This window comes from Zonotrichia albicollis, chromosome 3 (genome assembly GCF_047830755.1).
Source record: "Zonotrichia albicollis isolate bZonAlb1 chromosome 3, bZonAlb1.hap1, whole genome shotgun sequence".
Taxonomy (NCBI): domain Eukaryota; kingdom Metazoa; phylum Chordata; class Aves; order Passeriformes; family Passerellidae; genus Zonotrichia; species Zonotrichia albicollis.
The window spans coordinates 42010708-42023079 of record NC_133821.1 but is presented as its reverse complement, the minus strand read 5'-3'; the positions used below and the strand labels follow the sequence as shown (position 1 = coordinate 42023079).

Genomic DNA, 12372 nt, shown 5'->3' with positions numbered 1-12372 from the left:
GATGTTTAGAAGTTGTCTGTACACAGAGCAGGGCCAGACTTCCAAACAGCCTTTCCATGAGTCTGTGTGAAAACGATACAGCCTGGAGAAAGGCCAACGGCAGTCCTCTCAAACAAGGCACTTCCTGCAAAGAGTGGGAATTACTACTGCTCTCAGAAGGGCTGTTCGCAAATAAGAGTGGGCTGAAGGAAGGCTTTGTGGGCAGCAGAAAGAGGTTCTAGAATGGTTTCTCAGCTGGTGTAATGGGGCAAAAAAGCTCCAGTGGAATCCAAGAAGAATTGTGTCAACATGTAAGAAGAGGTTGGTCATTGGCTTGCCAGAGGGGACAGGGGATTTCACCCAGATACTGCAAGTGTAAGCCTGTGTATCTAAACGGCCCAGAAGGGCAAACCCACCTTTTAGAGTATTTTGCCAAATCTGAAGCTTCAGAGAGGGTCCCTTGGTATCAGCAGGCAGTGTTATATATTCTTTCACTTTCTCGATTATAGGTTTTAAGCTCTTGCTGAAAGTTCACCTCTTCTTGCTGGCTTCCTTGTGGTGTTTGTGAAGTCCCCAGGATGAGGTAAGAGATGAGAATTTGACTCCATGTTCCTAGAAGGCTGAATAATATAATATGACATGACATATGACATGACACGACACATGACACATGACATGAGACATGACATCACATGACATGTCACATGACATCACATGACATGTCACATGACATCACATGACATGTCACATGACACATGACACGTCACATGACACATGACACGTCACATGACACATGACACGTCACATGACACATGACACGTCACATGACATGACACATGACACGTCACATGACATGACACATGACACGTCACATGACACATGACACGTCACATGACACGTCACATGTCACATGACACGTCACATGTCACATGACACGTCACATGTCACATGACACGTCACATGTCACATGACACGTCACATGTCACATGACACCTGAAACATGACATGACACATGACATGACACATGACATGACACATGACATGACACATGACATGACACATGACACATGAAACATGACATGACACATGACATGTCACATGACATTACATGACACATGACACGTGACATGAAATGACACTTGACATGACACATGACACATGAAACATGACATGACACATGACATGGCATGTCACATGACACATGACATGACACCTGACATGACCTGACATATTATATAACATATAACACTATATAATATTATGCTATGCTATGCTATATTATGCTATACTAAAGAAAGAGAAAGGATACATCAGAAGGCTCAGCAAGAATGATAATAAAAGCTCATGACTGACTCAGAGTTCAACACAGCTGGCCACGATTGGCCATTAATTTATAACAATTCACATGTTTGGATGAACAATCTCCAGACCACATTCCAGCGCAGCAAAACATGGAGAAGCTGAGGCTTCTCATCTTCCCAGGACAAGAAATCCTGGCAAAGGGATTTTTCAGAAAATATCATGGTGACACTTCCTAAATCGGGAAAAGGGACAGGCATCACAGACTTAAAATACAATCTTCTGTGCTTTTCTAGGTTGTTGTAAGCCTAGGTTTTGGGAAGTCAAATATGTCACTATAATTGGCCTGGGCTGCCTCCCTGATGCTCCCTGCTCTCCACAAGAGATTTGTGCAGTATTTCCTGTTGTTGGAGGGTCATCTTTTATAATAATATTCCAAATATATTTAACAGTGCACTCTGGGAAAATTACTCCATTCAGCAGTTTCACATTTCTGGGACACCTGCTAAGAAATGTCGCACTTTAGAGATATGAACAGTGAGCTCAAGGCCCTCATTCTGCACATTGGATCAGGAAATGTTTGCGTTCCCACTGTGAATTTTCCTGCTCAGGCTTGGTGGCTCACACCCTTCATGGATTGCTCTGCACCCACCTCTGGTCTCCTGGAGCTGTCACTGGCCTGCTGGGGGGCTAGGATGACAGGAAGAGAGGTGAAGGATGTAGGTCTGTGCCACTTAGAGGTGACAGAAGCTGGGGGAGAGGAGGGTCAGGGACATCTCTGTGAGCTGAAATTCAGGTGCCTTCATTCAGGCAGGCATGTGATGCGTGTGCCCTAGTGCCCAGCCCTGCACTCAGGTGCTGGTCAGTGAGAACATCTTATTTTGGGCTGATGGAGGAGCTGTGGCGTAGACTTAGCTGCAAGCCATAGGGAACAGCACAACACTGATGGATCTGTCAGTGGGGAAGGATAAGGGGCTTTTTTTCTATTGGAATGTATGTGTGTATTTTACTGACAGCTTCAGCTGTAAAAGAGCGGCAGAAAGATGTTTGTGCTACAAGTCCATAATCTGTGACATGCTGGGGATCTGTGCCTCTCTGCTTCCTCCATCATAGATAACAGCAATGCCACAGTGCATCTCCACAGCCCAACAGAAACAGCACCACAAAAACTGCTGCAGCCCAGAGTAATGATGCCATTGCACTCATAACTATTGCTCAGAGATATTCTCCTTTCTGTGAATATGCTGTGTGCATTCAGGCTTTCCCAGGTGGTTCATGTTCTGGTCAGCTGCTGAGGCAGGCTTAGAGACGCTGAGAAACTGGCTTTTGGTTCAGCTTCCTAGTGCTGCTGGGAACACACAGAAACTGAAAAATGAGAAAGGATCTGGCTTGCATTGCTCCTGACACTAATGGCATTTTTTACTGTGGTCAAAGTCCCACCTGGCCAAGCTCACATTGGTGAGAGATGCTGCAAGATGTACCCTCTTTTTAGCCAATGATATGAGTTTTTCCCAGCCTTGCCTTGCTCTGGGAACCCTGTCAAAGCTGGGATTGACAGCTGAGAGCTACCATTCTTTCCTGTGCACCACAAGAATGTAGAGGAAGCAACCCAAGAACCTGGCAGTGTTTGCTTTCTGGAAGAAGCTGGACCTTTTGAGATCTTGTGTTCCTGGGCTAATTTTTGTTCCCTGAGCAAGGCCTGACAGCCACATTTGTTGTGCCAGACCCCCAGTCAGAAAAATATGGGATAATGAGTCCACTAGCAAATACTCTATTTACCCCTTGTTTCGCCCACACTGGTTCCAAGTTGCAGAGCTCACTCCTGCCTGTGTTGCTGACTGACTTGTTCAAAGTGCTGCCCTAATGCAGGCAAGTGATGGTGACAGGCAGAAGGTCACCCAGCACAGCCCCCCAGCAATCTGAAGATTCCTCTTCAGTGGGCTGTGACTGGAGCAGACCTGGCCCAGGAAGCCTGTGGAGGCAGCAGGGCACCCAGCGTGGGGGTGAGGGGCTATCACTCCCTTGGGTGCTCCTCAGAAGATGGGTGCACACCAGGGCCATGAACTCAGCAATTCTCTGCAAGCTGCCTGAATCCTTGGCTGCTGCATAGCAGCTCACAAAAGCTTTCCAGGTGTGCAAACAGCCTATGATGCTGCAGCATCTCCTAGCTTAGCTCAGAAGGGGCTTAGCTGAGGAACAAAGTTCACCCATGTACCCTGAGGCTCACTGGTGCTCACTGGAGCAACACAGGAGCAGTGCCTGAGCTTCTCATTTGCACTCAAATCATGTTTCTAAGGATGGAGTCTGGAATTTGTCTGTGCCTCACTGAGCTGCAGCCCAAAGGCACTCCTGGCTTTGTAAGCTCCAGCCTGGGCTGGGAGACTGCCTCAGCACAGGCAGCAGGCTGCTGTTACATGCTCGATAAATGGAGCCCGTGTTGGTACAAGGGGTGTCCCAAGCTTGGTACCACCCTCAGGCATTGCAAGTGTTTTAAGCCTGAACTACCAGCAGCACCATGAGCAAAGGCACGTGGATCACAGAGCCTTAAGGGCTCATGACCCTCATAAATCTCTTAACTGCTTTTCTCACAGGCTGATTGGAGTGGGAGAAACCTCCTCAGGGATACATTATAGCTTCAGGTTTCTTCTGTTTCTCTTGGAAGAGTACAGCACCAACCAGTGCCAAGAACTGGTCACACTGAGCCCATCAGCTTCTCTTTTCTTAGGGAAGCAGGCTGAGCTGCTGCTTCTTAGGATTCAGGAGACTGTAGAGAATATTTCAAGACTCATTGCACCAAAGCCTCCCTTGCTTCAGAGCTTTGATACGCAAAATATAGAAACAAATCCAAGCTTCGCCTTTTCTAATTACTGCTCAGTGCCTGAGATGTGTCTCTCACATTTCTGTCTGTCATGGGAAGGTGGTGATGTGGAAAGCTGATGTATATTTAAAGAGCTCTGGTTTGGCTCCCTGTTGCTGCTGGCTCTGCTTCTCTGAGAGCCTGCAGTACACCCTGAATTTCTGTAGATGTTGCTGCATGCCTGCAGTCTTCCAGCAAAGCTTTCCACAGAGGGAAGCCCACAAGTCCAGAGTGTCTGGGGGGAGCTGCACTTTCAGAGGGGCCTTTTCCTTCCTCCCTGGGCTCCAGAAAGTGAAGATAAGGCTGTGGAGGCTGTTCTTGGATGGCTGGCAGTGGGCCTTGAGGAGCCAGCTAGCTAGGATGGAGTGGGATGAGTGCTGAAAGGTCACTGTGGCTAAACCTGGTGGAGTTAAAGGTTCACTGAAAATTGTTGCTGATCTGTGTGGCATCGCCTGTGCCACTGGGTTCCTCAGCACTGGCCGTACAGTGGTGGGTAGGGCCTGGTGTGGAAACATGGCTGTTCCTAATGCCATCCTTCCATCCTGGGGACTCAAAAGGTTTGCAGGTCTCAAATTTACCAGTACATGTCCCAGAGCATCCCACAATTCTGAGCCTGGCCTTTCTCTGCATTGCATGTACCCACCCTCTTGGGTTACAGGAGCCACCTAGCTCCAAACCACCAGGTCTTGGAGCAGGGGAATCCCTGGTGTGACTTTAGCCTGCCATGGCCTCAGCAAAGTCATGTGCAGAGTTACCAGCTGAAACTCTTGATGTGCAAGCCCATGTGCTTCCCGCTGCCCTGGGGATATTAGCTGAAGCCACACTAGAGATTGATGTGACTACTCTTGACTGAAGACGGGTAGGCAGGAATCAGCTGGGTCCCAGGAACCTGGAGTAAATCCCAGCAGATGGGAAATACTCCTTTGTGACAGATGCAAGACCTCAGAAGCAAGGAGCCTTCAAAGATGATTACCCTGAGATGTGATCTGTGCCAGGCACACACAGAGTGACTGGAAATACTCACTACCCTCCGTGCCACATGTCATGGCGCTCCTCAGCCCCATGGGATGGACACAGTGGGTTGGGGGAAGAGGGGAGGGAGTGGGACAGCAGGCTTGCAGCTAGGGAAGTAGATAGGCTGCGGCACAGCTCTTCTCCCCTGCTACCACCTGCAACAAGCAATGTGCAGGGTAATGGAAGCAGTGGAGCTCTGCCTCCTTTTTCTATGCCACTCTCAAGTAAGTCCACCTTGTTTTGTTAATGCAAGTCTGTAATTTGCAAACAAGGGAGAAATTTCTCATGGGAGAAATTACTTTGATTTAAAAAAGCAGACACAGAAACATGGTAATGGGTTTAAGGAAACAGACCTGACTGAAAAACCCATAGAGCTGGAACAGAGAACTGAGATATTCCTGTCAGGATCTGCTGGGGCTGATCTGCAGTACATGCTAGGCTTGGCATGAGATTTTGGCATGTTTGTTTTTAGGTGTTGTTTCTTTTCAATGTTTATGTCCTGAAATGAAAGGTGCAGTGTTTTGGGGAAGCTGACAAGTCACTTGTCACTGTCCTGGAGTAGGGACAGAGATGTGAGCCCAGAACAGAGGCCAATGGTACTCAGAATAATCAGGCAGTTGCAGTGGGGATGCTGCTATAAAGCTATGGCTGTGTCCTAAAACAGTGGTAGCCAAAGGTTTTAGCAGTAAATGAGAGGAAGTATCTGGAGAGGAAGCATCAATCTGTTGAAGGGAGTGCAAATAGTTACAAGGCCCAAGGAGTGGGCAGTGCCACCTGCAGCCATCAGAGCAAGGAAGAAAATCACCCCTCTGCCTCCCAGTCTCTCAGTCCTCTCCTCCCTGCCCGTGGCAGAAGTCATGGATGTTGTGAAGGGTACAGCAGTGACCATGGGGCTGTCAGGCTGCCCAGAGCACCACCTGGCTGGTTTGATAAACTTGTCACTTTTTGTGGTTTGACCTTAGCTGGCAACTAAGCACCACACAGTGGCTTGCTCACTCTCAGACCCTCAGTGGGATGGGGAGAGAATTGGACAAGTTCATCCATTGAAGCACAGGCTGTTTAATAGGACAGAAAAAGAAGGGAAAATAATTGGAATATACAAAACAAGTGATGCACAGTGCAATTGCTTACCATCCCTTGACAGATATCCAGCCAGTACCCAAGCAGTGGCCTCTGGCCAGCTTTCCTCTTAGTTTATATCCTGAACATGATGTCATAAGGTATGGAACATCCCTTTGGACAGTGGGGATCAGCTGTCCTGGCTGTGTCCCCTCCCAGCTTCTTGTGCACCCCAGTCTCCTGACTGGTGGGCTGAGGTGAGAGGCTGAAAAGTCCTTAACTCCATGTAAACACTGCTTAGCAGCATCTGAAACATCAGTGTGTTATCGTCATTATTCTGATCCCAAATCCAATGCTGTAGATGTTGCTGCATGCCTGCTGGTACAGCATTGTACCAGCTACTAGGAAGAAAACTCTCTCTATCCCAGCCAAAACCAGAACACATTTCTGGCTCAACTCAAATCCTGGAGCATTTTTTTGTCCTGCCTGCCCTAGGCTTGCAAGATGTGTGGTTCCTGTGGAGACTGAATGCAGGAGCAACGAGCACAGCAGAACTGATGGCTGCTGTGAAGGGGGCACAACAGGGTGTTCATGCCCTACATAAGTATGGGTTCACATGCTATGCAGTGTGCAGGACCCAGATAAATGGCAGTCCAGCTTGGCATCTCACCAGCTGGTCATGTGTGCTTGGGATAAGTGTGAAAAGAGACAAGTTGTGTAGTGCAGCCTCTCCAAAATACTCCCTCAGATCCCAGAGATCCAAATTCAGGGATTCTCTGATCAGAGCTCCTTGGTTAAGCCACTGGTAGGTTTCTCTTCCTTGATTTTGGTCCAGTGTCATTTGCAGCCTTGTTGAGCATCCCCAGCACCCTGTGGCAAGGAGTCCCAAGACATGAAGAACCACCACTTCTTTCTGGCTTCAGACCAGCCCCTTCCCTCTGATGGTCCCCTTAGTTCTGGTAGCAGAAGGGACAGTGAACATCTCTGCCTTTGGCAGGTGCACTGAGATCTGCTTGGCTTTCCCTAGATCCTGGCAAGTCTAAGGGCTGCCTTAGACTACATTCAGCTTGCAAGATGTAGACTGCCCATCACTTTTAGAATTTTCAGTTTTCTTGACTCAGATGTCACCCTACAGCTTGATCTTTAGCAAGGAAAGGGAGACCTCATCAGACATATCTGCTGCCATGAAATGCCATGGTTGAGGCACAGGCTGTTCAAGAGGTCCTTGCTCTGCAGACAGAACTTGCAGGAGGACAGGCTGAGACCAAAGCTGTTCTGAGCTCCCGGTATTGCAGCTCCCTTGCTCCTGCAGGCTCTCTGTCTGACTGGCACCTGGTGAGCAGATAGGATCCCAGTCTGGCTATGCCATTCATGGGGCTTGGATACCTTGCCCCAGACAAGGTGTGATGCAGAGATAAGCGTGTTCTCATTGGCATGTGCATCAGGGAGAGATAAGGCAGTGAGCTGATGGGACTGAGCCAGTCTGAAGGGCTGTAGCTGAGGGGAAAGCATCCTTGCCCTGTTCACAGAGTAGCAGCAGCAGCATCAGCTCATCTCTCCCGGGGTCTCCTGTCCTTTCCCTGCACACAAAGGGAGGCTGCTTTGCATGCCAGCAGGAGTGAGCCTAACCTTTGATCAGCACAATTGGCTCTTTCACTGATTTCAGCTGCCTTGCTCCTCTCTGTACTCCCTGAAGGGCTGGAAGCAGACCCTGGGGCACTGGGAGTCTGGGGATGGGGACCCCTTGGCCTGGAGAACTGCTGCCCTGGTTATTTGAAGCAGCTGCTTGGCTCCCTTCAGATAGGCAGATCTTTCTACCAAGAGCTGCAGCACTGAAACAGTGACTCAGCTACTCTAGCAGCTGGGGTCATTGCCTGTTGTCCCCTGCACCACCCAGAAGGGCAACAGGTGCTCAGCAGCCCTGCCAAGCCCAGTGCTTTGACCTGGCTACCAAGATGTGGCATCCCCTGTTTGGGAAATGTGCTCTGGTGTGCCATTTCACTCTTCAAAAATAGGGAACAGTGATCCAACCCCTCTCCCTGGCCAGCCTGTTATGTGGCAGCCTGTCTCAGGGAGCACTGGTGCTCAGGACAACCCCTCCTTTCCTCTTCCCTGTGTCTCAGGTTCTCCATTCACTCTCTTCCATCATTCATTTCCCTGCTTTGACATGTTTTAGAAGTTTGCCCTCAAGTTTAGATGCTCCCCTAGAGTATCCTTGCTTCAGAGAGGTGTACCAGGGAGTGAGGGATGTGGGGAGCAGCTGGTGCCAGCGCCAGTCAGGCTGCAGGGAGGGCAGGTCTTGGCAGCCAAAAGGGTATTTTTTTTTAAAATAAAATTAAAGAGTACCATAGAACCTCTAAATCCTAAATGGAAATCTGCTTTGTCAAAGGCCAGCCCAGCCTCCCAGAGTCTGCTGCCTTCAGCTTCTTTGTGCTCCTGTGCAATCTGCTCCTACATGTTAAGAAGCACTTAGTAAGTGACTAAAAGCCTCAGAAAAGGAATAACCTAAGGATTTAATAAACTGCAAACAAAATTATATGAAAAGATTTCCCAGGCAGTTGAGTTTTCAGTGATTAAGAAAATACAATTTCCTGTAATTAAATCTTAACAAGAAATGTCATTAAAAACACTCTGTCCCAGCTTTTGTAATAATTGCCCATTCCCCCAGAACAGTAAACAGAATTAGAGTCTGCAACACACACTCTAATCCATGTGTCATTTTGATCAAATTTACCTTAATAACTTTATCTGGAGAGAAAAGTTGAATCACAGTGTCTGAAATGGAAAGCCCTGCACAGCAAGTGCAGCATGTGTCTGCTCCTGGGGCTGGGGCAGCGGCCAGACTTGGTGGGTGATGCTGCCACAATGGTTCTGCCCTTGGGTGGGCTCCCTCCACAGCTGCTGTGGCATCCTAAACTGGGGATAAACAGGCTTGGTGCTTCTCTCCATGTCATGGCATGTGTATCCCCTCTAGCCCTCAGCATCTCCATCCCAAAATTCCTTGATGCCCCAGAATCCACCATGGCACCCCAAACCTCCCTCCTGGGAAGCTCTGCTCTGCAAGGGTCATTTGTTCACATCTGTGGTTTCAGTCCCCTGCCACAATGTCTCTTGTGCCTCATAAAGCACTTCTGGTGCTCTCTTTCACATGGTGTTTGACAACCCCACAGCCACCTGCATTTTAGAGCTGCTCTGGGGCTCTGTGCCAAAATGTCTCTGTCCCCATTTCCTTGTGTCTGGCTGCTAGGGGGCTCTGTCTGTGTGGCTGCTGCAGCCTTGCCCATGCTGCTTGACTCCCCTTCCCTGTCCTTGCCCATGGCTACAGCCTGCTGTGCCATTTCTGCCCTTGCCCCCTTCCAGCAGTAGCTCCCTTCTTGCAGCCCTTGGCTATTCTGCTTTCAGGCTCCCCAGCACTCTCCTGTCACCATCTGGCCCTGGCTGCTGGCAGAAGGTTTTTCTCCCAGCCCAAAAACTCTCCCCAGTGTAGCTGACAAGGTGTCATGCATCTCCCCTCCAAAACCTTCTCCAAATGCCAGGTTTGGCAATAAAAATTGAGTGGAGCACAGCATGGGGAGAACTGGAACATCTTTCCCAGGCAGCAGAGACTAACCAGGAGCTCTGTCAGCTGGCTGACAATTTCCAGCCTAACCTGAAATCAGTCTGACAGCAGCTGGGCAACCCACTCACCTGGGGGGCGGTGGGGGGGGGGTGGTAATTTTTTAAGCCAGTAATTGCCTGTCATTGCTGCTGTGCCAGGCTGTGCCATTGCCCCTGCAGCAAAGCCTGGGGAACAGATGAGGATCCTGCTAGAAAGAGGATGAATGTTTCTCATGTGTGCCAAGGGTGGCCATGGTAGGGATGGGGCAGTGCCTGCATATGTTGGGTCAGGTTGTCCTGGCTGCTGCTGCTCTGCATCTTGCAGCACTGGGGAAAAATACAGTCCCTGCTATGAAGAGGAGCTGTTTGAGGCAATGTGAAAGGGGCCTTGTGAGAGGCTTGCTGCAGAGAGATGCTCGAAGATGTTTTTAGGAAGGGCAGAAAGACTTGGAAAGTGATAGTCTGGTACCAAGGAGAGGGGTGTGGGACTGGATTCAGATTAGTCCAGCTTCAGGTTCTCCTCCCAGCCACAGGAAGAGACTGGTTTTTCTTGGAAACATTGTGCAGATGTGCTACAGGGCTGAAGGGCCTCTGCCAACAGTAGCAGAGCATAGCACTGAGCAAAACCTGTATCCAAAAGCTGCAGGGACTTTTACATTTCAGTGGTTGCTTATATCACTAGGTGAAGGTGAGTGTAGAAACTGGGGAGGTTTGAGGGGAGCAGAGAAGCTTTTGAACTACAATTCTTTTTTTTTTTTTTTTTTTTTTTGTTAAGAGACAAAGTACCTGGGCATGCTGTACAGTTTTGTCCAGTAGGATATTGCATTTTCCCACCCAGCTCCATTGTCCATTTGAGCAGCAGTTTAAGATCCTGCTGTCTTTGCTCCCCTCTAGTGATCCATGGCAGGAGATGTAGGCTAGCCCAAGCAGACAGGATTCAGCTTCTCAAGGAGAATCTGAATCATGAACTATGAACCCTGCCAGGGTCTCTACTTGCAAGGAAGCATGGGTTCAAACCAGAAAGACCTAATGAACCACTGTGTCTCCTGACCTAATGATTCCACTTTGTCTCCTTTCCCTGTCAGTAGATTCCTGGCTGTGAGAAAATGACAGACCCTGCCAAGGTATTGCTGGCCAGCCAGCATGGCAAATAGGAGAAGAAAAATTGTGGAATGAATGCCTCTCTCTCTCCCCCCCCTGACCTACTGACCTACCTGTTTTTCATTCCAACCTTCCTTCTTCTACAGGCACACCAATCCATCCATCCATCCATCCATCCATCCATCCATCCATCCATCCATCCATCCATCCATCCATCCATCCATCCATCCATCCATCTCTCTCTAACAGAGAAATTCCACATTACACTGTTTGATGGTAGCATGTCCCTCTTTGAGCAGTGTTTCTGTAGGGACAATCATTACAGTATCATGCCATCACCTACTGACAAAAGACAAGTCTTGGAAAGGCTCTGCACCTGTGAAATATGGTGATGAACCATTTTCTAGCTCAGAAAAACCTCCAGACAAATGTACAACAGATGTTGTATTTTTAAGCAAAGATTCCTTGCAAAAACGAAGTTATTTTCTGTATGGGATACAGGCAGTCCTGCTAGCCTGAAAAGATGCATGCTCCCATGGGACTAAGTCCTGCATTATTTCAGGGAGGTGGCAGGGCAGACTGCACAGTCCACATACTCCATCAATGCATTTTGCCGGCCAATTTCTTATCTTTCAGAGTCTAAAATGCCTGCTGCTGTCAGAGTGTTTGAACAAACTGCCAAATCCTCACTCTGTGTCTCACTGCTGGCATCTGTTGCTGGTTCTGGCAATAAACCAGTTTATACTGTCATGATCCAGCCCAACGGTTCTCCTGAGTCAGTGCAGCATGGCTCGGGAAGGCAGTTTCCTTTTCATAAGGTTTTTATTAAAAACAACATTGGAGAGTAGAGTTTCTGTGCTGAGATGGTGGAAACAGCTGGGGGATTGGTTTTTTTCCAGCACACCATGCAGCAAGTATTTTATGTGCATTCTTCCTGCGGGGGATAGCCTTGATTCTTCTCTTCCTTCCGCAGGTGTAAAAGAGGAGCCTTTTTAATGGAGTTACCCTGCTGTGAAGCAGGTGTAAGTGAGAGGAAAATCATGCCCCTTCTAAAAAGAACTGGCAAAGTTAAAATCTTTGGAAGCATGTTGGAGATTGCTGCTTCAGTAGGTACTTGAGGAATATTCTCTGTCAACCCAGACAGCAGGGCCTCTGACAGTAGAAGCCAAGTTTAAATAAAAACTTCCTCACTATTCAGAGAACAGCAAGGCTAGGGCAGGGCTAGGCTTGAAATACAAGGGCAGCCCCTGTGGGAATCTCTTACCTCTGAGGGGAGGACTCGGTGTGACCAAGTGACTCTGATGAGAAACCAGAGATCCTGAGGCTGGTTTGAGCACCAAGTGGAATTTGAAACAGGCAGCTCTGAACCTTCCAGCAAAGGAGAAATTATTTCAAAAGAATCAGTGTCACAAGTGACTCAGACATGGTGCTTTGAATTGGAGCATCCTGTGGCATCTCAGCACCCG

The 12372-nt window shown here is 48.6% G+C and overlaps 1 long non-coding RNA gene across 2 annotated transcripts in view; it reads left to right on the top strand.

The window, feature by feature from the left end:
* Nucleotides 1-12372, top strand: part of LOC141728653 (uncharacterized) — a 110737-nt gene that overhangs the window by 23327 nt on the left and 75038 nt on the right. For both annotated transcript variants that reach the window (XR_012579792.1, XR_012579793.1), the window contains one exon: nt 489-562. This is a non-coding gene — a long non-coding RNA (uncharacterized LOC141728653). The remainder of the gene's footprint in view (nt 1-488; nt 563-12372) is intronic.